At 54.8% G+C, this 26,829-nt stretch overlaps 1 long non-coding RNA gene across 1 annotated transcript; it reads right to left on the bottom strand.

Moving 5' to 3' along the window:
- Nucleotides 1-13,032: 13,032 nt before the first annotated feature.
- On the bottom strand, nt 13,033-18,071 carry LOC135175017 (uncharacterized). Its single transcript, XR_010302179.1, has 2 exons — nt 17,964-18,071; nt 13,033-13,601 (listed from the first exon to the last, which is right to left on the bottom strand). It is a non-coding gene; the product is annotated as an uncharacterized LOC135175017 (long non-coding RNA).
- Nucleotides 18,072-26,829: the final 8,758 nt, after the last annotated feature.

Raw genomic sequence — 26,829 nt, 5'->3', positions numbered from 1 at the left:
CCTGATGACTGAAACAGTTTTCTTAGCCAAGAGCTCTTCCAAACAACCCAGGAACACCTCCTCCAGTTAATCAGTCCCGGCACATGGGTGCAGCTGACTCCGTGACAGAACGAAATACTCCCTCGGATGGACCAGAACTTGCAGAAGTGATGTAAAAACGTTTTCTGCTGCTCGATACGAGATAATCAAAAAGTCTTCTCGGAGTTTCACTTCATGTAACCACTTTCATCTAGGCAGAAACGCTAATCTTGATTACTAAGGGAGAGAAACTTATAGACTCAACGATCCTTTAGATCCCAGAATCGTTTCATCCGTAATTTCGTGAGATTCTCAGCCTGTCGCACTCCTGTAAGTGTGTGCGTGTGCATGTGTGTATAGCCATACAGCCATATGGATGTAAGGACCGTTTTCACTCTCAGGCGTGGAGGCTGTGGCTGGAGCTTTGCTGCATGTGACCTAGGCGAAGGGGGTGACACTTTCAACGTTTCACTTCTAGAATTTGTTCGGCTTCGGATGTACTTTTTTAACGCGCAGCTGATTTTAAAGACGTGCCCTAGGGGAGGGAAAATGTGAACTGTAAAGACGTGAAGTAAACGCTGGCGCTGGAAAACTTCGAATTGGTGGCGGCAGAGTTCAGTCCAGCCGAAACAAAGCCACTTTACCCATCTTCACGCTTTCCGGATCGAATCTGGTTTCATCCACAGCTCGGCTGCACGGTGGCAGGAAAGTTGTCTAAACCAAACCAAATCGAGCTGTTTCTATTCGGAAAATCAATTTTTACTCTAAAGCCTGGGTCGGAAGCACAAGTCGGAAAATTAACGGTGGTGATGATGATAATAATAACTTGCTGAACTGCATTCAAATGTTTTCTGTACGTATGTCAGCCAGGGGTAGGGAGAAGTGCACATATTTTGTTGATTGAAGTCGAATGGTATTCCCTTCAGTAAAAGGATGTGGCTTTGAACAAGAGGGTACTGTCAGGAACAGCTAATAAGAGTATGTCAGCTTCTGTCATTCTTTCTTCCACAAACACGTGTGTTTTGGACAAAACAGGGGCAAAAATGGACTGAAATGGTTGCTGACATCACAGTCGTGCAGATGAAGTGGAACAGGCATTAATAGAGGTTTTTTTTTTCTTTTCTTCTTTTTCCCTTTCCCTTTTTCCTTTCTTTCCCCTTTCTTTCCCTTTTCCTTTCGCCTATTCCCAGTTGCAGGTGTTTTTCTTACTCCAATCCTGCGGAATGTCCAGGACAAGAAAGCGTGGCAAGCTGCTAAGAGCTTTGCAGCTAGCCCGGTAAGCAATACACCGGGCTCCTTTCTGGTCGGGACCGGGTATTTCTTGTACACCGAGCTGCAGCCTGGGGTCAGGGGAAGAAGCGCGGCGGGAATGGCAAGCCTCTTCAAACGAGCGGGTGTCTGCTTTGCAGCGTAGCTAAGCGTGGCCGTGGAGGGGTCGAGGAACACTTCGTCCTCGTTTCGGAGCCCGCGCCAGGCAAGTCCTGGTGCCGCAGCCACACCGGTCGAGGCTTCGAGCGTAAACCCGGCGGGCATCTTCCCGAGGGGCCCGCGGCCTCGCCGGGTCTCCTGGTGCTGCCACGTGGTGCTTGTTGTCGAGGTTGCGCCCCAGCTGCTGCGCACCGAGAGACCGGGGGAAGGCTGCGTTGAGCAGCCGCGGGGATGGGCGAGGTGAGAGGGATATCGTTGGCGTTTGGTGAGAACGGCGCAAAGCCAGGACAAGCTTCGGCAGAGGCACAGGCAGCGCGGTCAGCTGGCCCCTTTCCCGCCGCACGGTCCCCCGGAGCCTCGAGAGGGAACGTCATGCTCCGGCCTCCCCGGGAAGCGTCGGAGTTGGGGAGCAGGGCCCTAGCCCCTCGGCCACCAGCTCCGTTCGTCTTTGCCGCAGGGGCACGAAAGAAGTTTCCCCTTTCATTGACCCTTCGGGCAGCGCCAGCTCTCGCTGCCTGTATCTCTCGAACCGCACCTTGACCACCTCCCCGCTGGAGCGGGCATGTCCTCTCCGCTGCCCCAGCTGCTCCCCTTTTATCTCCATGAAAGACACAGAGGCAAAAGGCGAGGCTTGCTACCAGAGCCCCGACCCAGGCACTCCTCGTGGTTCCGTCTTTCCGAAGGTAACACCACTCATCCCCAGAACACGCATGCTGGGATCTGCACCTGTTTTGCAGCTGTGATTGTTACCTTCCGATGTGTTTATTGATTAAGCGGGAGGCGAGTGCTGTGCCAGCTGCGCAGGAAACATTGCTGTTTCGATCCTGCTTTTCACCGAGGTCAACATTTGACGGCATCTATTTTCGCGAGAGCATACGTGAAGACAGCAGAGCTGCAGCCGCCTTATGCTTTGCTGCCTGGACGGAAACGTCATCGACGGAAATATCATGGGATGCTTCACCTCACGCCTCTCTTTCCAGGAAACTCGGGGATAGGAAACAGAAATGGGAATAAGGGGAATTCGCTGGGAGAGAGGACTACCTGAGTGGGATCTTGCTCTCTCTTAATTGGGCATAGCAGCCACTTTATGGTACTCTGCCGTATCACTCCTATTGGGCGCTCCTCACCCCGTCCAACAGTTGGGTAAATATCTGTGTACTGTGTTATTTTCTCTCCCCTCGGTCTCATGGTTGCCACTGAAAGTGGAGCTTTCAGCACGTTTTATTAAGACATGAACACGGGCAGTGAAGCAAAGAAAAAAAGGGGGGGAAATTAAAAAAGAAAAAAAAGAAAAAGAAAATGAAAAATATAGAAGAAAAAGGAAAAAATAAAAAGAAAAAAGATATAAGATTTTTTTAAAAAGGGAAAAAAAAAGAAAAATGAAGAAGAAAGGGGGAAAAAGGGAAAAAAGAAGAAGAAAAAAGGGAGGGGAAAGAAAAACAGAAAAAAGGAAATTTTTTTTTAAATTGAAAAAAGAAAAAAAAGAATAAAAAATATTTGTTTTAAAAAAAGGAATAAAGGGGGGGGGGGAAAGAGGAAGAAAAAACCCTGCCAAGTCTAACCTTTTTTTGACACAACTGCTCTCTCCTTCACGCTGCAAAAGAAACGTAATGCACTGGGAGGCAAACTACGTTTGATCTGAATTCATCTTCCCTCCTTCCCTACGCGAAGAGCTCCCCAGAAAAGATATCATTACACTCAAAGGATATGGTTTCAATAAAATGGTAGCTCCAGTGGCTGACGAAAGAAGGAATAATTGCCCCCCACATGCCTAGCCTAGAAGTAGCCCTGGATCTCAGAGCAGATTTCTCTCCTATTGTTCAGGGAAAGTGGAGTATCCTCATCGCCTTACAGGCACAGTGATGGACCTGATAGGGTGCCTGTAAGGGCTTTTATTGTTCCCACTGTCTGCTCGGTTGTGCTGCCAGGCTCAGTTTAACGGCATTCTTGTGATTTTTGTTCTGAATTCCTTTATGGAACAGCCACACTCAATTTCGGCAACCGATCTGCCTTCCAGGCTGCAACACGCGCCCAGGCTTCGCTTTAAACATAAAAGCGCCGTGAAAGCGAGCAGCAGTTCCATCGCCCTTGTTTTGCGAAGCATTTTCTCTCAGCTCGCCTGCCTGTCTGCGAGGGATGTGTTGTACCAAGCCCTCCAGCTACTGCACCGCTTCATTTATGGACGCACAGCCTCACCAAATTCCCTCTTCACCTAAAACTCCTAGTCTGAGCTTGGAGGACAACAGAGCTCACGGCTGCAGACCACAGCCACGACAAAAGACGGCACAGGTATTTAGTCTTCCTGAGGTCAGAGCACGGAAAATACTCTCCTGACTCTATCAGGCTGGATTTGGGGCTTCCCGGGACAGGGCAGGAGTGGACGCCAACTCCTCGCCGGCAGTGCAGCGGGCAGCGCGGGGGACACTTCCCGCACTCTCTCCGAGTCTGTGCATCCTCCACGGGTCGCCTGCAGGGCAGTGCCGCGCTCCGCCGGCCCCCGCGGCGGCACCTGTGGCTGTGGGGGCGGACCGAGAGCCGTGCCAAAAATAACTAAACAAACACACACGGAGGGATGCAACCCGGCTGGTGCCCGCCGAGCAACCTGCCGGGGACGCTCCGGGAAAGGCAGCCGGTGGCGTTCGCCGGAGCCCTGCAAACGGGGAAGCCCTGCCCTTGCTGCTCGGGCAGCGCCGCTTCCCTTCTCATCCCCGAGGAGCCTTGATTTAATTCCCTCCGCCCCCGGTGTAACCTTAATCCTTGGCTCTGCCGTGCTCCCTCTTGCTGATTCACTCCCTTTTCCAGCCAGCCCCCTCCTCCTCGCCGCTCCACGGGCTGCTGACAGCAGGGACGGGGTTGTCCCCGGCTGCACACAGTGCCCGGAGCAGCAGGCAGCGGCAGGCAGGGCCAGCTGCGTGGCCCCAGAAGATTCCGGGGGCCGGGCCGGGCAGCTCCCCGCTCGTCGCTGCCCTCCCGTTTCGGGGTGCTGCACCGTGCTGCCGGCATGTCGCTTCAGGGAACTGCTGTTGCTCTCCTGCCTTTGAGGGCTGCCGCTTGGCTCCCCCTCACCATCTCTTCGTATGGATTTCGAGGTGGGAAGCAAGCGGGTTTTGGGGTTTTTTTTTGATTGCAACTCACCTTATGCATTCTTGATCATTTAGGGGGAAAAAAAATCCCGCAGCTATGCAAAGACAGGATCTTTAAAGAGTTTGTAGCTCGACAGGTAAGGACTCGGCTGGGGCTCAGGAATGTGGAAATTCAACTCAAGTCAGCCTACTGCGACGAGCAATATTAATAAAGGCATACAGGTACGGGGAGGGGGGCGGGGTGAGAGACAGAGGGAAACTTGGCAACTAAAGTAACAGGGTGATCTCGATCGCAGGGATCGAGCAGCGAGGAGCAAACAGAGAGCTTTCCGGGAGCGCTCGCTTGCCTGCCGGCCTGCTGGCCCCTGAGCCAGCCCCGGCGGCGGAGTCTGCTCGGCTCTGCACAGCAGAGGTAGCCGGACCAGTTGTCAAGTTAATTTCAACACGTCCCTGTGACGGATAGAAACGCAAATTGTGTCTAGGCCTGCATAAAACAAATCCCTGAGTGCAGGTTCAGAGCAGGGATTCCCCTCCTCCCGCCCCTTTCGCCTTTTTAATACTTAAGCTCTGCTCTATTGTCCCAGCAGCAGCGGCTGAGTTAACTCTGCCAGGCTGCCTTTTTTCCCCTTTCTTTTCTTTTAGGGTACTGTACGCCAGAGATAATATTTAAGTTCGCTTAAGCAGTACAAACTAAAAGGATCTGTCATCACCCGCGACGGGCTCCCTCCAGGCTCGGCGCTGCTGGAGCGGTTGGGCATCGCCCTGCCACACTGCCCCGGCACCAGGGACAAACGTGGGCGTCCTCGGGGGGCTGCCAGCGCTTGGACACCCGGGGAGCGGGGAGGGGAGAGAAAGAGAAATAATCACCTTTCCTCCGCCCCCCTTTCTGTTTTTTCGCCCCCAATATAATTTTCCTTCCAGAAATGTTGTCCATTTTCTGCAATAACGTCACCCAAAAGCCAAAAGGAGATCCGTCGTGCATAAGGACTTACCCTAATTTGACATAGATGACTCCAAAGCATAGAAACACGTAGAAAATCCTCTTCTGAAAGTTTCTGTGCATGATCTAGGGAATGGACTGAGCCATAAAAATTGCACGAAAAGTCGAACTGATCTCGGTCGATTAAATCCCAGTCAAGAGCATTGCTGAAGCTACCCAGGAGCGAAGCTGCCCGAACTGCAAAGAATCAACACCGCGCAGATAAGCAGCTCTTCCCAGAGCCATGGTGACTGAAACAGGCTCCAATATTAAAGCTAAAAAGAAGGGGGGGTGGGGGAGGGAAGGCAGGGGGGGAAAAAAAAAAAGAAGCCACAGCAGAACGAGCCGCTCAAAACGGTAAAACAAAACCCCAAGACTGAGGGAGCAAAAGAACAAACACTGATCTTCAACTGCCTCATAGAGCCCTGAAGTTCAATGTGTTTTTACTTGTTCTGACTTCCCCAGGTAACACTACGTATCTTGCAATCTGTGGCTGCAGGTAGGAGGATCTCTCTCTCTCCCGCTCTTCCCCCCACCCCGTATGTGTCAGGTTTTAATACACATCTTATCTGTCTGTGTGCACGGTGCGTGTGCGAGTTATGCCTGTGTTTGTGTTTCGGAAGGCACGTCCTTAAGCCGGAGTGCTGGGGGAAACACATGAAATGTATCCAACAAGGGAAATAAAGGACTCGTCCTCGCAAAGCCAAGCATTTTTTCATTTCCTCTAGCATGGTAACTCTGCTGGATTTGCAGCGTGCGGACTTCGCAAAAGACACTGCTAACCTCTCTCTCTCTTTTCTTTCTTTCTTTCTTTCTTTCTTTCTTTCTTTCTTTCTTTCTTTCTTTCTTTCTTTCTTTCTTTCTTTCTTTCTTTCTTTCTTTCTTTCTTTCTTTCTTTCTTCTTTCCTTCTTTCTTTCCTTCTTTCTTTCCTTCTTTCTTTCCTTCTTTCTTTCCTTCTTTCTTTCCTTCTTTCTTTCCTTCTTTCTTTCCTTCTTTCTTTCCTTCTTTCTTTCCTTCTTTCTTTCCTTCTTTCTTTCCTTCTTTCTTTCCTTCTTTCTTTCCTTCTTTCTTTCCTTCTTTCTTTCCTTCTTTCTTTCCTTCTTTCTTTCCTTCTTTCTTTCCTTCTTTCTTTCCTTCTTTCTTTCTTTCTTTCTTTCTTTCTTTCTTTCTTTCTTTCTTTCTTTCTTTCTTTCTTTCTTTCTTTCTTTCTTTCTTTCTTTCTTTCTTTCTTTCTTTCTTTCTTTCTTTCTTTCTTTCTTTCTTTCTTTCTTTCTTTCTTTCTTTCTTTCTTTCTTTCTTTCTTTCTTTCTTTCTTTCTTTCTTTCTTTCTTTCTTTTCTCCCCCTGCTATAAAAGAGGCAGACGCTAACCTCTCTTTGCCTACAGCTCCGGTATCTTAAAAGGCGATGCGTGTGCGGACTACTTTCTCTTCGGCCACCCGACCTCGCTGTAGACAAACGCCCGTCATTAAATTTGATTTCATTTTCCGCAGTAAGAAAACACTGCTCCTGCTTTAAGAAACACATATTCTTGGCGTTTAACACCAGTTAAGAATACTCAGGATATTTGCTGCTCCTAGGGAGATTAACCGCTGAGACAAAAACTCACTTTGTGTTCAGACACTAACAGTCAAGCAGTTCCTTCCTTCCTTCCTTCCTTCCTTCCTTCCTTCCTTCCTTCCTTCCTTCCTTCCTTCCTTCCTTCCTTCCTTCCTTCCTTCCTTCCTTCCTTCCTTCCTTCCTTCCTTCCTTCCTTTATTTTCTTTCTCTCTCTCTTGCATGCTTTCTTTTTCTTTCTCTCCTTCTTTGTTTCTCTCTTTCTCTCTCTCTTTTTCTTTCTCTCTCTTTTTCTTTCTCTCTCTCTTTTTCTTTCTCTCTCTTTCTCGCTTTCTTTTTCTTTCTCTCTTTCTCTCTCTTTTTCTTTCTCACTTTCTCTCTCTTTCTCTCTCTGTCTTCCTTTTCTTTCCCCTTTCCTATTTCTATTTCTCGCTGATTCCTCCTCGGTTCATTTCTGCATTCTGTGGAATGATCTATTCAAATCTACTACACAATGTGTACCTGTCTGGAGGCATCTATCTGCATGCAGATGCACGCTCAAGTAGCACTCAAATACACGTTCGTGGGCTGTGGTAAGTCACAGAGATAGGGATAGAGCCGCGCACTGTGCCCACTTACACACGCATTTATGTACATGTAGGAACAGCAAGCACAGGTAGCTCTAGGCACCTCCCAAAGAGAGAATCGGCTAAACACACATTAGTAAAGGCTGAGAGGAAAGCAGGCAAAGGAGGCTGAATACAGAACTTCATCTTAAAGTATCTCTCCAGACGGAGAAGACAAAGGATTTTCCAAGCGCAGCCAGGCTGCCGCGATCGAAGCGAAGCAGTGTGCAACCGGGGAGCATTTTTAGACATCTCCCAGCGCTGCTCGCACCTTGCCATCACCCACCCAGCGCCTACAAACAGGCTCTCTGGGGACGCTGCGCAGAGATCCCCAGCAGCTGCCTGGGGAGGGGAAGCTGAAACGAAGCAGGACTGAGAAGGGCCCTGCTGCGGGGCAAAGAGGGACGGAGGCGGCCGAGGCGGCCGCTTCGCCGCCGCCCGCCGTTAGCGCTGCCCGCTGGAGGGTTCCGTTCTGCCTTCCCCCAGCGCTCCTCACGTTTCACTCGTTACTCATCAGCGCTCCGGCGCCTGCGGCAGCCGTGCCCCCTCCAGACCCTTTCTCTTACATCCCCCCTAACACTCAGCTACGAACGATTTGTCCCTTTAAAAGGCTGCCTTTCCCCTGCCCACTCTTTGCCCTGTGTTTAAACGCCCTGTATACCCCCCCTACAAAACGCATTTCCCCCTCCCTCCCTCCGCTCTTTCAGAGGGTCTTTAGGTAAGTCGAGGCCATTATTCCAGCTTTGCAGAACCATTTCCCCCAAGGCCTCCCCGCCCAGCGCAGAGCCTGCCATCCTAACTCTCTAACTCACACCCAGAGGGCATTGAAGATGCAGCCTGCCGGCTCCTTAACCCTCTTGTCTCCGTTTCTGGAGCCCTTCGAAGAGGGCAGGATCCCCTCGGAGAGCGGGCCGGGAGCGGGCGCTGCCCGCGGCCGGCGCGGCGGTGGGAAGCGCGGGGTCGTCCCCTGCGGCCGGGCCGGGAGGCAGAGCTGCGGTGCAGCCGTGCCCGCGGGCTGCGGCCGGGCAGAGGCGGAGGGCAGCGGCGGACACGCTCTGCCCCGGGCCCTGCCGGTGCCTGCACGGCGCCCCGGGGGCGACAGCCTCGGCGCCGGGCGCGGCAGCCGCGTCCCACGAGCTAACAGCGCCACCTAGGGGCGGCCTGCGGCGGCGCAGAAGGAGGTGGCCGGGACGCGGAGAGGGCGCGGGCGGCTGGGCGAGGAGAGGCGCTGGGGACTCAGGGTCAACAAGGGCATGTGCCGGGCACCGCACTGGCGTCACAACCACGCCGTGCCATGCTGCAGGCTTGGGCAGAGTGGCTGGCAAGCTGCCTGGCAGAGAAAGGCCGGGGGCGTTGATGGACAGCTGGCTGAACACCAGCCAGCAGTGTGCCCAGGTGCTCAAGGAGGCTCAGTGGCATCCTGGCCGGGATCAGGAGCAGTGTGGCCAGCAGAAGCAGGAAAGTGATCGTGCCCCTGTACTTGGCACTGGAGATGCTACACCTGGAATTCTGGGTTCAGTTTTGGGCCCCTCGCTACAAGGACAACGTTGAGGTGCTGGAGTGTATCCAGAAAAGGGCAGTGGAGCTGGTGATGGGTCTGGAGAACAGGTCTGGTGAGGAGTCGCTGAGGGAACTGAGGTTGTTTAGGGTGGAGAAAACAAGGCTGAGGAAAGACCAAATGGCTTTCTACAGCTACCCGAAAGGAGACTGTAGTGGATGCCAGTCTGTTATCCCCTGGAAGAAGGGATGGGACAAAAGGAAACAGCCTGGAGTTCTGCCAGGGGAGGTTTAGGTTGCATATCAGGAAACATTCCATCACCAAAAGGGTTGTAAGGCACTGGAGCAGGCTGCCCAAGGAAGCGGTGAGGTCACCATCCCCGGAGGCGGATGTGGTGCTGGGGACGCGGTTTGGTGGCGACTCGGCAGTGCCGGGTTGGGGGTTGGACTTGATGGTCCCTTGAGCCTCTTCAAACAGAAACGATTCCATGGTTCTATGACTTTGTGGGGGCAGAGGACCTGGAGGGGGCTGTCGATTCCAGCCACTCTGCGATGGGCTCATAAGCCGCAGTTGCTGAGCCCCTGCCCCCTGCCCCAGGCTAAGCAGTCTGCCAGAGCTGCCAGCTTTTAAAGAGCAAAGCCCAAGTGTTAGCCTTGGGCTGCCTCCCCTCTGCACCAACCTCTCAGCCACGCACAGAGGCAGGTGTGGGGCTGTGAAGCTGTGCCAGCTTGCATGCAGCAGTCAGGCTGGGCCAGGGAGACTAGGAAAAGGGTGAGGAGCTCAGCCACACGACTCTTGCTTGGTTGCATAGAGAGGTCTGTTTGCTTTTTTACCTCTTAAACGTCATGGCAGCAGGACTGCAGTCCAGATGACCTTTGTCTCCTCAACGACTCCATCAGGCAGAGGCTAGCATGCCCCACTCGCTGCCTTGGATCACAGAGTCATGGAATGCTTTGGGCTGGAAAGGGCCTTTAAAGGTCATGGAATCATAGACTCAAGCAGGTCTATCTCTAAGCAGCCTGTTCCAGGAGTTCACCACTCTTACTTCAAAGAGCTTCCTCCTAATGTCCAACCTCAATCAACCCTGATCCAGCCTGAAACCACTGCCCCTCGTCCTGCTGCTACAAGCCTTCTAAACAGTCCTCCCCAGCCTGCCTATGGGTCCCCTTCAGATACTGAAATGGAGTCGTAACTTCCCAGCCTTCTTTTCTCCAGGCTGAGCAGCCCTGACTTAGCCTTTCCCGACAGGAGAGGTGCTCCAGCCCTCTGACCAAATGCATGCTCCTCCTCTGAATCTGCTCCAGCAAGCACCTGGGTGGAGGCAATGCCAAGCACCAATGCAGGCTGGGCAGTGCCAGGCTGGAGAGCAGCCCTGAGGAGAGGCACTTGGGGGTGCTGCTGGAGGAGAAGCTCAGCAGGAGCCAGCAGTGTGCACTTGCAGCCCAGAAAGCCAAGCAGAGCCTGGGCTGCAGCAGCAGCAGTGTGGCCAGCAGGGCCAGGGAGGGGATTCTGCCCCTCTGCTCTGCTCTGCTGAGACCCCAGCTGGAGTCCTGCATCCAGCTCTGGAGCCCCTGGGACAAGAGGGCTGTGGAGATGCTGGAGAGTGTCCAGAGCAGGGCCAGGAGGATGCTGAGAGGCTGCAGCAGCTCTGCTGTGAGCCCAGCCTGAAAGAGTTGGGGCTGTGCAGGCTGCAGCAGAGGAGGCTCCCAGGTGACCTTCTTGTGTCCTGCCAGGACCTGAAGGGGGCTCCAAAAAAGCTGGGGAGGGACTTTTGAGGCTGTCAGGGAGTGGCAGGAGTGGGGGGAGTGGAGCAAAGCTGGAGGTGGGGAGAGTGAGGCTGGAGGTGAGGAGGAAGTTGTTGAGCAGAAGAGTGGTGAGAGGCTGGAATGGGTTGCCCAGGGAGGTGGTTGAGGCCCCATGGCTGGAGGGGTTTAAGGCCAGGCTGGCTGAGGCTGTGTGCAGCCTGCTCTAAGGTAGGGTGTCCCTGGGCATGGCAGGGGGTTGGCACTGGCTGATCCCTGTGGTCCCTTCCATCCCTGCCTGATTCTGTGAGTGTATGTCCGTGTCCTTCTCGTGCTGTGTTCACCTGTGCCAAGCTGCTTTATGTGCTTCTGTCTGCTCCCTGCACTGCTCGGATCGCCCCCAGGTAAGCAGCTTGCTTCTTACTGCTCCTGAAGGCTGAGGTAGAGACGGTAGAGACAGAACCCAGCTGCATCTCTGCCAGACAGCCACTGTCAGGCACTGTTGCTCCACGCAGCTGTAAATTAAGCGCCCCCCCCCCCCCCCCCCCCCCAGCTAATTAAGCAAATAAAACGCTCCTTGGGGGCAATGCCTGAGCCTGAATGGGATTGAAAAAGCAGGAGAGAAAAAGAACTGGAAAAATTAAACCAGAAACATAGAGGCAGAGGTATCCTAGAGCTGACCAGGACCTTACACACACAAGTTGCACAAATGCATATCTTATGCATGCACTTGGAGCTCATAGAGACACTTGCTGCTGGTTTTTAACACTGTTTATGTGCTCCCAGGCCTTTGCACATGAAGTTTGCTCTTCAGTCACTCTCATTTGCCCATTTGCTTCCTAGGTCTGTCTAAGACTACCAAACCCACTGTCTCCTCCCAGGGTTTAAGAGTTGGGATGTCCTTCAGTGCGCTTCTGCTGCTGAGCCCTTGTCCTAAATTCAGCTCTAAGAGGGTTAAGCTTTTGTTGGGTTAGGGTTTTGCTGTTGTTTGGGGGTCTGATGGTCTGAGTGTTACCTGCCCCCCACACACACACTTAGGAAAATCACCCAGACTGGGCTCAGTCCATCTGGAAACTGGAGGGATGGAGCTGTATTTCCAGCTCAGCACAATGAACAAGCAGCTAGTCACAGTACATACAGACATACAGGAGCTGAAGTGATGCAGAAGCACAGCAGCCCTCCCAGCAACCAGAGTCCCCAGCAGGGGCTCCCAAACACACTGCCACCTTCTTCCACCCCTCTACCTTACCCTGACTTTGCTTACATGCAAGGTGAGTTTGGAGGGTCGGCCAGGGGGGTTAGGAAGCAGAAGGACTAGTGAGGCAGCAAGTTAGAGAGCAGTGCAGGCAGCCCCAGAGACAGACTCTGTTATCTGTGTTTGTGTTCTTGTTCTTATCCATCTCAGCAAGCCTGTGAGTGCAGCAGACATCACCACTGGTTCCTTTTCACAGCCTAGCATCTAATTCTTCTCACCCAAATATTCCAGCTAGGCTCAGACTGGCACAGTGGGCTCTCGGTTGGTTATTTTCTCCAGATTCTCCTTCCCATCCCACTGTGGGGGGTAGGAAGTTGTGTGAGAGGCTGTTGGCCAGGCCTGAGCCACAAGAGTGTTTTCTTCACAGCATCACAGAAGGTTAGAGGTTGGAAGGGACTTCCAAAGCTCACCCTGTCCAAGCCCCCTGCCAGAGCAGCGTCACCTAGAGCAGGTCACAGGAGAATGCATCCAGGTGGTTTGGAATGTCTCCAGAGAAGGAGACTCCACAGCCTCTCTGGGCAGCCTGCTCCAGTGTTTTGTCACTCTCACAGGGAAAATTCCTTATGTTCACGTGGAACCTTCTATGCTCCAGTCTGCACCTACTGCCCCTTGTCCTGTCACTGGATACCTTTGAGAAGAGCTGGCTCCAGCCTCCCTTTACAACTTTATGAACATCAGTAAGGTGAGCCCTCAGCCTCCTCCTCTCCAAGCTAAAGAGCCCCAGCTCCCTCTGGCTGTCCTCAGGAGGGAGATGTTCACTTCCTTCAGCAGCCTTGTGGCTCTGCTTTGGACTCTTTTAAAGCAGTTCCCTCAAACCTCCCATGTTCTGTCTCCCAACACAGCACACAAAAGACTGAGACAATGGCAATTTTGACCAAAGCATTTCCTTTATTAGCTGAACAGTGCTGATGGTGGATTCAATCTCCTCATCCAAATCATCAATGAAGATATTAAAGAGGACTGGGCCCAGCACTGATCTCTGAGGCACACCACTAGTGACAGCTGCCAGCTGGATGGAAAAGAACAGAATAAAGCAAGCCCAAAAAGCCAAGAGTAAGACAGGAATATATACAGATGTGGTGCTGAGGGACATGGTTTAGTGGTGCCCAGGCAGTGATGGGTTAAGGCTTGGACCTGATGATCCTCTAGGTCTTTTCCAACCAAAAGGATTCTGTGATTCTCTGGCTCTAGGTCACAGATTCTGTACTCTAGGAGAATTCAAAGGAGAAGAAGCCTCTTTCTTCAGACCTACGGGCTGGGTGCACCTTGATGTTCACAGCTGTAGAAGACACAGTCCATCAGGCCCTGCTGCTGCGGAGGTGATGACTCATCCTTTCCACCAGGACAAGGCAACAGCTTGCAGGCTGCAGGCACGGCCAGCAGATGCCACCTATGTGAGCAGGAGTTTGGGGAGGACAAGTAGCAGACACTGGTCTTCTGCAAGAAACAAAGGGACAGAGTGAGGAAACCTCCAGCACTGCTGCTCAAAATCCTTCCCATCAGGACGCTGAGCAATTCTCACCTCTCCCTCTGCTAGCCTCAAGGCAAAAAGGTACATCAGCTGCAAGAGAGACAGCAGTCAGGAAGCCAACCACCCTGTTCCACCACGACACCCATCTAGAACCACTGCTTCCACATAAAGCCCTTTACTTCTGCCCAAGTCTCATGTCCTACAAAGACACCAACGAAGATTCTCTCACCAGTAGCCCCTGCACTGACCCTGCTGGAGACTCTGTGCAAGGCCAAGGGTAGGGTTCTGCACTTTGGCCACAACAACCCCAAGCAGCACTGCAGGCTGGGGCCAGAGTGGCTGAGAGCAGCCAGGCAGAGAGGGCCCTGGGGGTGCTGATAGAGAGGAGCTGAAGACCACCAGCCTTTCTCTTCACCCAGTCAAACTCAAGATCAGACTCTTCAGGTCAGGGCTGAGGACAGAATTCTGAGCAAGCCCCACCACAGATACATCACAGAGAGCAGAGAGTGGGCACAGCTACAGCAGTTTCAGGCAGCACTGCAGAGAGGACCAAGGCCAAAGCACTCACAGACCTGTGGCAGTGACTGCCTCAACCTGTAAATCACCTACTGGTGAGACACTGGAATGGACTGCCCAGGGAGCCTGTGGATGTCCCCTCTCTCAACTTGTTCAAGGCCAGGTTGGATGAGACCTTGACCAGCATGGTCTAGTGGGAGGTGTCCCTGCCACAGGGTTGAAACTGGACTATTGGTAAGGTCTCTTCCAACCCCACCCACTCCATGATTCTCTGATTCTACAGTGCTGGGGACATGCAGGAGAAAGCAAGCAGCTCTGCGTGAGCTTGAAAATGGGATGTGCTCCTCAGAGCTCTGCAGCCCCAGGCAGTGACTGGCCTGCAGGTCAGCCTGGGAGTCATCTGCTTCTCAAATCAGGAGCTCTCCAAGGAGCTTGCCTCCTCTCCCAGCTCTATAAATAGCTGGGGTGGCAGCAGGCCAAGAGCTGGAAGTTCAGCCAGGCAGCTCTGACAATTCCCCATGGATTCCTTGGCAAGGTCATCTCAGCAGCTTCAGAGAGGCAGCCAAGTCACCAGTGAGGAATGAACACTGCTTGGCCTTGGGTTAAAGCTTCCCTGGAAGCCCAAAACTACAAGAGAAAGAAGCAGAACGATGACTGTGATCCACAGGCGGTGAAACAGCAGCAGAACGAAGGTGCCCAGACACTGGCTCGTGAGAGATGCATCACAAGGACCTCCTTGGCCAATTCCCCTCTAACGAAGGATGGAGCAGGAACAAAGTGCTGGGCACCTGCTGCTGCTCCAGCAGGGAGCTGGGGAACCCATGGTGTCCTGCTCCCTGCAACACCTGCTGCCAGCTCAACTCAGCCTCTCAGTCTCCTGCTGCCTGTTCAAGCTGGGGGCTCTCTGCAGGTGAATCAGACCAGAGGTGGACACTGGTGGCTTCAAGCTGCTCTGTGGGACCCAGTCTGCAGTATGACAAGTGTGTGTTTGGCTTGGAGATGGGGGCTGGGTGTGTGAGGGGAAGGGCAAGGAGGAGCAAGGGGAAGGAAGAGAAAATGGAAGGGGAAGGGAGAGAAGGGGAAGGAGGAGAAAATAAAAAAAGGAGGAAAGTAAAGGAAGAAGAAAAGCAAAGGGAAAGGAAAAAAGAAGGGGAAAGGAAATCAGTAGAGAAGATCCTGTTCAGAACCCAGTCAGCAGAACTTTTCCAGAGCAAAAAGCCCACAAACAAGAAGGTCCTTTGGAGCTGTCAGAGCCCCTGGATGCCTCAGAGGAGCCCAGGATGCAGATGATGCCATACCCCAGGAGACAGCCCTCTGCCACCAGCACTGGTTACCAGGCCTGAAGTGCCAAGTGCTGTTCCAAGCAGATCCTTGCAGGAGAGCTTTGCTCTGGGCACCTGTGAAGGTGCCAAGGCCTCCACCACTGCCATAGCAATGCAGAGAAGGCCCAGAACATGACTCTTGGTGGCTCCAAGGTCAAGCAGTTTCCAGCCACTCTGCACCCAGGCTGGAGCCTTCCTGGGGTTGGTGTGAGCCAAGTGCAGGACCCAGCACTTGGCCTTGGTGACCCTCATCCCACTGGCCTTATGGAAAGACCCAGGCTTCATGGGAGGAAACAGAATACTGAAGGAAACTGTTATGATCTCTGCTGGTTCCCTTTGCCTTTTGAAGCATAACTTAAGAAATCTGAAGTCTCAGTCCTCTGACAAACAGCCTTAAGTTCCTTCCAGAAAGGCAAAGTGAGGAGCAATTCCCACAATCCCAACAAAAAATCCCAAGGAACTGGAGATGATGCCTTACATTCAGCATAATCTTGACTTCTCTGCTCCACTTCAGCTCGATTTTATTGGGACAGCAACCAGCTCCTGCCCTCAGGCACGTTACAAGCCTTATCCAACTCCTGTCAAATCCTTTTCTACAGCCCAAGCTTCCGGGGAAGAGAGCAAAACTCTTCCAGGTATTTTTTTCCCACTGGAAAAGAGTGGAGCAAAACCTGCCATTTTCACTCCCACTTCATCCTCTCTGGACCCTGCAATGACACCACCACCCCCCCAGATATATCAGACCTCCTGGGAAGCCTCTGATGCTGCTGGTCTCCAAAACCACCTCAGCCCCCAGCTCTACTGCACTCCATTATCACACAGACATGGAATCACAGAATCAGAAGTCTGATTTAATTCATTACCTGTTGTGCTGGTACAAGACTTATTTTCATAGAGACATAGAACCAACCAGGCTGGCAGAGACCTCCAAGCCCATCCAGTGCAACCTAGCACCCAGCCCTAGCCAGTCACCCAGACCATGGCACTAAGTGCCCCATCACTCCCCCACTTCCCACCCAGCTTCTCTTTTCCTATCACTGTACTGACCCAGAGATTACCTTTCCCAGCCCCTCCCAGCCTCCTCACACAGCTATCCTGGGCTGCCCTGCTTCTGCTTGGCCCTGCACATCCAGGTGCTGTCCTACCCAGTGCCTCCCAGTCCCTCCCTTCCCACTCCTACCTTAGCCCAGGTGCCCCTACCCCACCCACCCCTGCCTGTCCCCAGCACCAGCTTTGCCCAGCTGCCCCCAAACACAGCCCTCCCTGCTCCCCACAGCCACCTCCTTGGCCTGCCCCCCCTTCCCTTCCCTTCCCTTCCCTCCCCATCCCACCCTGCCTCGCACATCCCAGCCCCACCCCACGCATTTTAGACCCTACTCGGCCCGAGACCCACCCCACACACCTCAGGCTCTACTCAGACCCACACAGAGCCCCACACACCCCACACCCTGCCCAGGACTCACCCCCACGCTCCCCAGCCTGCCCGTACCAACAGAGCTCACTCCGACACTCACCGGCCCTGCCCCGGCTCACACCCGCCCCAGGCCCTGCCCCGGCTCACACTCACCCAACACACCCCAGGCCCTGCCCCGGCTCACACCCGCCCCAGGCCCTGCCCCGGCTCACACTCACCCAACACACCCTAGGCCCTGCCCAGGCTCACACCCACCCAAGGCCCTGCCCCGGCTCACACCCACCCCATACGCCCCAGGCCCTGCCCAGGCCCACACCCACCCCACATGCCCCAGGCCCTGCCCAGGCCCACACCCACCCCACCCGCCCCAGGCCCTGCCCCGGCTCACACTCACCCAACACGCCCCAGGCCCTGCCCCGGCTCACACTCACCCAACACGCCCCAGGCCCTGCCCCGGCTCACACTCACCCAACACGCCCCAGGCCCTGCCCCACACCTCCAGGCCCACACCCACCCCACACGCCCCAGGCCCTGCCCCGGCTCACACTCACCCAACACACCCCAGGCCCTGCCCCACACCTCCAGGCCCACACCCACCCCACACGCCCCAGGCCCTGCCCCGGCTCACACTCACCCAACACACCCCAGGCCCTGCCCCACACCTCCAGGCCCACACCCACCCAACACGCCCCAGGCCCTGCCCAGGCCCACACCCACCCCACACGCCCCAGGCCCTGCCCCACACCTCCAGGCCCACACCCACCCCACACGCCCCAGGCCCTGCCCAGGCCCACACCCACCCCACACGCCCCAGGCCCTGCCCCACACCTCCAGGCCCACACCCACCCCACACGCCCCAGGCCCTGCCCAGGCCCACACCCACCCCACACGCCCCAGGCCCTGCCCAGGCCCACATCCACCCCACACGCCCCAGGCTCTGCCCAGGCCCACATCCACCCCACATGCCCCAGGCCCTGCCCAGGCCCACGCCCGCCCCAAGGCCCCAGCCCTGCCCGGGCCGAGCTCACCCTGCCCCTCCCCGGCGCTCGCCGTGCCCCTCCCGGCTCTCCCCGCACCTCCATGGCCTGGCCCACATCCCGGTGGGGGGCGACCGGGCGGGCACAGCCCAGGCGGGCACAGCGGGGCCGGGCAGAGAGGCGAGCAGGGCAGAGGAGGCAGCGGCGGGGCCGGGAGGCGGCCGGGCACAGCGCCCGTGGCAGCGCCCCCCGGCGGCCGGAGGCCTCCCGCCGTGCCCGCACAGCGGCCCCGGAGCAGCGCTGCGCTGCGGGGTGGCGGCCTGGCGCCGCCGGTTCCGAGCGCCGAGGCAGGCGGTGAGTGCCCGCAGCCCGCCGGTTCCGCTGCTTGCCCAGCCCGCGGCCGCCGCCCCGGGGGCCAGCGGAGCCTGGCCCGGCCTGGCCCTCCTCGTCCCGGGCCTTTGCGTCCCAGAGTTTCGGGCCTCCCGGTCCTGCCTCTCTCGGTTCTGGGGCTCCGCGGCTTGGCCGTGCCAGCACCCTGGGCTCACGGGCTGAGGCCGGTGGCGTGGCAGGGCTGCGCCCGGTGTGGCCCGGGGGCTTGGAGGGGTGTCCGGCAGAGCCAGGCTGGGCGCAGGGTGGAGCTGGCCGAGGTAAACTCCCGAGGCTCACTCAGGACCTTGAGGCGCTGGGGTGAGTGGCTTGGGGCACCTGAAGCCCCTGGCACCAGGGTTGCCCTCTGGCATTTGCCCAGCGCTGGGCGGGCAGGACAGCATCGTGGCCTGCACCAGCAATGGTGCTGCCAGCAGCAGCTGCCCAGGGCTGCGGGCACTGCTCAGGCCACACCTGGAGTCCTGCGCTCAGCTTTGCGCCTCCTCACTCAGGGGAGGATGTTGAGGTGCAGGAGCAAGTCCAGAGAAGGGCAGCAAAGCTGAGGAAGGGTCTGGAGAAGAAAGTAAAGGGTGTGAAGAACTTGTGAGGAGCAGCTGAGGGGCCTGGAGTTATTGAGCCTAAAGAAGAGGAGGCTGAGGGGAGACCTTCTGGCTCTCTACAGCTCCTTGAAGGGAGGCTGGAGCCTGGTTGGGTTTGGTCTCTTCTCCCAAGGAACAAGTGGCAGGACAAGAGGAAATGGGCTCAGGTTGTCCCACAGAGAAGAGGAGGCTCAGGGCAGAGCTCATTGCTGCCTGCAGCTGCCTGCAGGGAGGCTGTAGCCAGGTGGGGTTGGGCTCTGCTGCCAGGTAAGCAGCAACAGAACAAGGGGACCCAGGCTGAAGCTGTGCCAGGGCAGGTCTAGGCTGGATGTTGTTAGGAAGTTGTTGTCAGAGAGAGTGATTGGCATTGGAATGAGCTGCCCAGGGAGGTGGTGGAGTGGCTGTGGCTGGAGGTGTTGCAGCCAAGCCTGGCTGGGGCACTGAGTGCCATGGGCTGGGTGCTTGGGCAGGGCTGGGTGCTAGGTTGGGCTGGCTGAGCTTGGAGGGCTCTGCCAACCTGCTTGGTTCTATGATTTTATGATCTTAGGAGATTTCCATGATTTTAGAGGAGAATCTGACCCAATAGCTATTAGGCAAACACAGAGGGAGGTCCCTTCACCACTTCAGATGATTTTCTGCCTTCTCCTTTGGCTGCATGTCCAAGACACTGATCAATGTAAAACTCATTTTAGGATTCCACTCCTGCAATATGACTCCATGGAAAGTGCTTCTGTGAAGAGAGAAGGAGAGAACTTGGCTCTGTGCTGACTTTCTGCCTGTGCTGGTTTCCAGGTCAGGGTAAAACTGTGAGATTTAATATTAATTTAAGACTTTAAACTATAGTTTTGATATCCCTCAGGTGTTTGAAGTGCTTTCAGCACCCTTTCTCATTCACAGGGGATTTCCTACTGCTTGGCTGCAGTGAAATCAGCTGGGTGAGACCCTTTAGGTTAGGATTAAAAGTGATTTTAATCATGAGACAAAGAATTATGGGGAAAAAAAATGTCAATTAAAAATAATTCAAGTTGTTTTGCCTCTATGTTCATCCTGTGGCTTTTCTGGCAAGAAGCAGCTGTGAGCTTGGGGGAGTTCTTCCCCCTTGTTTGCTTTGATAACTTGTCCTACACGTTTAGCAAGGGTGAAAAATTGAGGTCATCTCCAAGTGTGTGGGGGGGAGAAAGAAGATGATCAGGAGCAGTCAGCATGGGTTGACCAGGGGGAAATCATGGTTGAGCAATCTGAGAGCCTTCTCTGGTGGTGTGACTGGCTGGGGTAGTGAGGAGAAAGCAGTGGATGGTGTCCTCCTCAACTTCAGACAGTCTTTGGGCACTGTCTCCCAGAACATCCTCCTTGGGAAGCTGAGGAGGTGTGGGTCAGATGAGGTGGAATGAGAACTGGGTGTAGGACAGAGCTCAAAGGGTTGTGATCTGGATGAGGGAACAGAGGGCACTGTCAGCAGGTTTGCTGATGACACAAAGCTGGGAGGAGTGGCTGCCACACCTGGGGCTGTGCTGCCATTCAGTGAGACCTGGGCAGGCTGCAGAGTTGGGCAGGGAGAAATTGAATGAAATGCAACAAGGGCAAGGACAGAGGCTTGCATGGAAAGAACAACCTCATGGTTCAGTTTAGGGGTCCAGTATGGGGACTGAGCTGTTGGAGAGCAGCACAGGGGAAAGGGACCTGGTGGCCCTGGTGGGCAAAAGGAGGAGCATGAGCTAGCAATGTGCCCTTGTGGCCAAGAAAGCCAGTGGCATCCTGGGATGGGTTAGAAGGGCAATAGTAGGTGGAGAAAGGTTCTCCCTACCTCTACTCTGCCCTGGTGAGGCCACGTTTGGAGTATTGTATCCAGTTCCAGGCCCCTCAGTTCAGGAGGCACAAGGAACTGCTCAAAACAGTCCAGTGCAGAGCTACAAAGATGGTAAAGGGAGTGAAACATCTCCCTTCTGAGGAAAGGCTGAGGGAGATGGGGCTTTCTGGCATGGAGGGGACTGAGGGTGACCTCACTCAGTTTCATAAAGGTATGAAGGGCAGTGTCAGGAGGACAGAGCCAGGCTCTGCTTAGTGATATCCACTGATAGGGCAAGGGGCAATGGGTGCAAGCTGGAGCAGAGGAGGTTCCTTGTGAGCATAAGGAAAAGCTTTTTCACTGTGAGGGCTGCAGAGCCTTGGAGCAGGCTGCCCAGAGAGGTTGTAGAGTCTCCTTCTTTGGAGACATTCAAACCCTGCCTGGATGTATTCCTGTGTGACCTAGTCTAGGTGATTCTGCTCTGGTAGGGGTTGGCCTGGATGATCTTTGGAGGTCCCTTGCAGCCCCTAACATTCTGTGATTCTTTGATCAGTGGGGCAGGCTCTAGTTGGAGGCCTGGAGCTCATGGTGCTTCTCAGGACTGGGTCCAGTTTTGTTCAACAGCTTCATCAATGACCTGCATAAAGGGACATTCTGGACCCTCAGCCAGTTTGCTGATGGTGCCAAACTGGGAGGAGTGGCTGACATCCCATCAGGCTCTGCTGCCACCCAGTGAGACCTGGCCAGAACTGGGGAGAGGAAGCTCATGAAGTTCAACAAGGTCTAGCAGAGGGTCCTGCACTCGGGGTGGAACAACCTCCTGCAGCAGTGCAGGGTGGGAAGCAGCTCTGTAGAGAAGGATCTGGGGGCATTCTTCTGCCCCTCTACTCGGCCCCAGGGTGGCCACATCTGGAGTCCTGGGATCAGTTCTGGACTCCCCAGTTCAAGAGACACTGAGAACTGTTGGAGAGAGTCCACTGGAAGCTAGGATGTTGCTGAGGGGCCTGGAGCATCTGTGTGAGGAGGAAAGGCTGAGAGCCCTGCAGCTGTTGAGCCTGGAGAAGAGCAGCCTGAGAGGGGATCTGCTCAGTGCTCAGCAAGAGCTAAAGGGTGGAGGGCAGGAGGATGGAGCCAGACTCTTGTCAGTGGTGCCCAGTGACAGGACAAGGGGCAACAGGCACCAGCAGGAAGCCAGGAGGTTCCATCAGGAGCACCCTGTTGGCTGTGAGGGTGATGGAGCCCTGGAGCAGACTGCCAAACCCACCTGGCCATTGTGATCTGAGCAAGCTGCTGCAGGAGCCTCTGCTGGAGCAGGGGGTTTGGACTGGATGATCTCCAGAGGTCCCTTCCCACCAGCACCACCATGCTGGGCCTGGGAGATGGTTAACACAAAGTCTTTAGATGCAGTGTGCTGAGAGCCTAGAGTAGAAACCCAATCAATACTAGTTCATGTTAATTAGTAGTGTCAGAGTTCATTGTTCGTTAGTGTAGCACCTTAGCACCCCAGTAACTGACCACAGCTCCCTTCAGCAAGCTGCAGCACCATCCAGACCTGGGGGTTATTTGGCTTGAGCGTGAAGAAAGAGCAGGTTGAGGTCACCAAAAGCTGAGAAGACCAAGGGGTGTTGCTGGTCAGGACAACATCTGACAGTCCTACCACGGGAGCTGCTGAGCACTACCAGCCAGAGGACATCTGAGGGAAGGGCCTGCATTTAGAAGCAGAGAATCAGAGTTTGGGTTGGAAGGGACCTTAAAGATCATCTAGTTCCAAACCCCCCACCCCCTGCCATTTGATCTTCACTTTGATACCTCCTGAGGATTTACAGAAGCTAAGGACATGCCCCGGAGTATTTTTGGTCCGATGTTGTCTAAACACCAGAGCTTTTATAGCTCATTTCCTCAGCTCCTCTTGAAACAAACCCAGGGAGGCCTTTTAAACCCTGCTGGCTGTTTCTGCAACCCTCCTGCAAGGGGTGGGAAAGGTGTTTGCTGCTCCTGAGCTCCTCCAGCCTTCTGCAACGAGCTGCAAAGTGTATTTTTTTTGTGCAAGAGCAGAATTTAATCTGCTTAGCCCGGAGGGTTGGGCCTTCAGAGCTTTGGGCAGCTACCGAGCAGCTCCTCACAGACCCATCATTGCAAGCCTTTGAAGCGCCGCTGAAGCTCCTGGACCATATTTGGGCAAGAAAGGTCGTGCAGAAGTGGAGAAGTCTGCAGCTCTGCTCCTCACCCAAGCTGTGGTGAGAGCTTTTGCCGTGCAGAGGGCCCTGAGCGTTGGGAGGGAGGTGTGGTTTGGGGTGTGTTTTTTTTTCGGAGGGCTCCTAAGCAACCCGAGTCAACAGAAGATTTCGCAACCTCCACCGCAGCGCTTGCTACACTTTCATCTATAATTATCTCCTGCATCAGAGCTCTGGAGAGCAACCTGCCCAGATCCTGCAGGATCTTCTGCAGTCTGCCTTGTCTCTCCCCTTGCCAGGCAGGAGAATGCTCTCCAGACACCAGGAGGAACACAAATACCCTGCAGACCAGAGCAGAGCAGAGGAGGGTGCAACGCACTGGAAGCCAAGGAGTTGTCATCTCTCCAACTTTCCCTTCTGATTGCTGTTTATGTTCAGAGCTTTGTTATTTGAACAAGGCCTCCTTGGATGGTGTCTACCTGCACTTCAGCAAGGCCTTGGGCACTGTGTCCCAGCACATCCTCCCAGGGAAGCTTAGGAAGTGTGGGTCAGGTGAGGTAGGATGAGAACCGGTTGAAGGACAGAGCTCAGGGGGTTGTGATCAGTGGGGCAGGGTCTAGTTGGAGATGTGGAGCTTGTGGTGCTCCCCAGGGGTGAGGACTGGGTCCAGTCTTGGTCACCATCCTCACCTGGAGGAACAGATGTTGTGAACCCTCAGTCAGTTTGCTGATGGCACTAAACAGGGAGGGATGGCTGACAACCTATCAGGCTGATGCAAGCAATGAGACCTGGCCAGGCTGGAGGCTTGGGGAGGAGCAACCTTATGAAGTTCAACCAGGGCAAGTGGAAGGTCCTGCTCCTGGGGAGAAATAACCCCCAGCACCAGTACATGTGAGGGGTGACCTGCTGGGAAGCAGCTCCATGGAGAAGGACCTGGGAGTGCTGGAGGACAACAAGGTCACCATGAGGCAGCAGTGTGCCCTGGTGGCCAAGAAGGCCAAGGGTGTCTGGAGGAGCATGAGGAGGAGTGTGGGCAGCAGGTCACCTGGCAAATTGTCCATAGAAAAAGGCACTGCAGAGGAGCCAGCTGAGGAGAACCAGCTGAGCCCACCTGCCTGTTCCTCGGTCAGAGCTGTCTTGCAGATCTGTTGCAGGCACCAGCTCACACTTGGTTTCTCAGCCAAGAGTAGAGCCCAGCATCATGTTCTTATCATGGTCTTCTCAGCCATATTCTAGGTGGAATGGCTTGTCCAGAGATGTGGTGGAGGCCTCATCCCTGGGGACAACCAAGATCAAACTTGATGGGGCTCTGAGCAGTCTGAGCTAGCGGGAGATGTCCCTGCTGACTGCAGGGGAGATTGGACAAGATGACCTGTGAGGATCCCTTCCAACCTGATGGATTCTGGGATTCAGTGATCCTGTTTCTGGTCCTGCAGCCTCCTAGCAGCATGTGCCCCAAACCCTCCTCCAGGTGTGAAGCTTTGAAAGGCTTAGGTTCACTCCTTCAGTTCCAGAACTGGAAAGCCAAAGCTCATGAACCCAAACCCACAAATATTCATCCTCCTCCCAGGTCTCCTCTGTGGTGATCTTGAGATTGCTGCCCAAACCTGGTTTAGAGGCTTTTTGACTGAACTTCAGAAGCAAAACTTCCTTAGAACAGGGTTCAAAGCTTCAAAGAAGTGAACAAACCATCTCAGAGGCCCAGCAAGTCGCACAAGGAGACATGGCTTGGTGTGGCCCCACTGCTTGATGTGTAAATCAGGGACTTCAGGTAAAGGGTGGCAGCATTTCAGGCTCCAAAGTGGATTTAAGGACATGGCCTGGGCTGTGAAAAGACCTGCTGCATGTGTGGAAGACAGGTGAGCCTGCTCACCAGCCTCACTTGAGCCACACCTATCCCAGGAGGGCTCCAGCCTGGGGGCCAAAGGGGCCACCAGCAGCCTGGCTTAGGTCAGCAAGGGTACTGCCAGCAGGACCAGGGCAGGGATTGTCCCTCTGGACCAGATACTGGTGGGGCCCAAAACTGAATTCTTGGGGTCAGTTTTGGGCCCCTCACTCCAAGGAGGACGTTGAGGGACTGGAGCAGGTCCAGAGAAGGGCAACAAAGCTGGGGAAGAGTTTGGAGAAGTTGTGAGGAGCAGCTGGGGGATCTGGCAGGAGGGTTCAGGCTGGAGAAAAGGAGTTTGAGGGGAGACCTTCTGGCTCTCTACAAGTCCCTGAAAAGAGCTTGGAGCCAGGTGGTGGTCAAGGTCTTCTCCTAAGAGATGGGACAGCAGGAAGTGGCCTCAGGTTGCCCCGAGGGAGGCTTATGTTGGGTGTGAGGAACAATTTCTGCCCCTTGAAGGTTATTAAGGGAGTCTCCCCTCAGCCTCCTTCTCTCCAGGCTCAACAACCACAGGTCCCTCAGCTGATCCTCACAAGTCCTCTGGACCCTGCTCCTTCTCCAGGCCATTTCCCAGCTTCACTGCACTTCTCTTGACCTGCTGCAGCCCCTCAGTGTCTGTCCTGGTCTGAGAATGTTGCCCATTTAGTACTGCCTAACACTTGTGGTGGCATTTCCTGGCCAACCCCCCCAGCTCCCATCAAGACCATTATAAATGGTTGATTTTTCTCCCAGTCCTTGCTGGCTCAGTCCCCATTTTCCCTTGTTGGCTCCGTCCCCTGGGTGTGTTTGCCACCACAGCAGCTCTACCCAAGGCTTCCACAGCGGATCTGGCCAGAGGTTCTCCGGCCAACGTGGAGGTTCTCCAGCCAACAGAGGTTCTCCAGCCAGCAGGTTAAATTTTAACCCTCTATTTTCACATTTGTAAGGCCAAGGCCTCAACCAGAACAGTGAGAAGATCCATGGAGGTCAATCCAAGGGCAAGGATCCACCTAGGAACGATGAGGAGAGTTGGCTCAGTTCCCATTGGGATCCTGCATGGTGCTGGCTCTCAGAAGCAGTTTGATCAGATAGGAGGACAAATTTATGTGAGGAAGCACTGAGATCTTCTGAGCTCACTGAGGTCTTCTGAGCCCAATGGCCAAGACAAGGAGATCTCTTTGCAGACTGGGTTCTTCTGGCCTCTGGGTTGTCCCTTTTTCCTTCTCCCCATCGTTTTCCTCCCTCCTCATCCTCACCTCCCAGGACATGGTGGACCAGGTCACCTCAACCTTAACCCACTTACAACCCCCTGGCAGGACCCACTTCACCCACCATTCCTCCTCAGCCCCATAGCAGGTCCAAACTCCAGTGTCTCCTCCCTTCCCCCCAGTTAGTCCTGGTGATCCCAGGGCGTCATCCTCTGTCTTTTGTCCCTATCCCGGGTCCTTGTCTCCTGTCTCCATCCCACCTCTTCTGTCTGCGTGTCTCTTCTTCACTTCCTATCTCCTATCCCTGTCCCTATGTTGCTATCCCTCTCCCCTGTCTTTGTCTCTGGAGCCCCGTCCCTTGTCCCTATCCCTGTCCCCTGTCTCCATACCCTGTCCCTTGTTCCTATGCCTGTCCGTATGTCCCTAGACCCCCGTCCCTTGTCCCTATCCCTGTCCCCTGTCTCCATACCCTGTCCCTTGTTCCTATGCCTGTCCGTATGTCCCTAGACCCCCATCCCTTGTCCCTATCCCTGTCCCCTGTCTCCACATCCTGTCCCTTGTTCCTATGCCTGTCCGTATGTCCCTAGACCCCCATCCCTTGTCCCTATCCCTGTCCCCTGTCTCCACATCCTGTCCCTTGTTCCTATGCCTGTCCGTATGTCCCTAGACCCCCGTCCCTTGTCCCTATCCCTGTCCCCTGTCTCCACATCCTGTCCCTTGTTCCTATGCCTGTCCGTATGTCCCTAGACCCCCGTCCCTTGTCCCTATCCCTGTCCCCGTCTCCATACCCTGTCCCTTGTTCCTATGCCTGTCCGTATGTCCCTAGACCCCCGTCCCTCGTCCCTATCCCTGTCCCCTGTCTCCGTACCCTGTCCCTGCCCCTATGCCCTATTCCCGCCCCGCGGCTTCCCCAGGCCCCGCCCCCCAGCCCAGCCCCGCCCCCAGCCCCGCCCCTCCCCCGCTGCCCC

The sequence above is a fragment of the Pogoniulus pusillus genome, chromosome 4, assembly GCF_015220805.1.
Source record: "Pogoniulus pusillus isolate bPogPus1 chromosome 4, bPogPus1.pri, whole genome shotgun sequence".
In the NCBI taxonomy this organism is placed as follows: Eukaryota; Metazoa; Chordata; class Aves; order Piciformes; family Lybiidae; genus Pogoniulus; species Pogoniulus pusillus.
The sequence above is the reverse complement of the archived record's forward strand: the minus strand, read 5'-3'. Positions and strand labels throughout refer to the sequence as shown.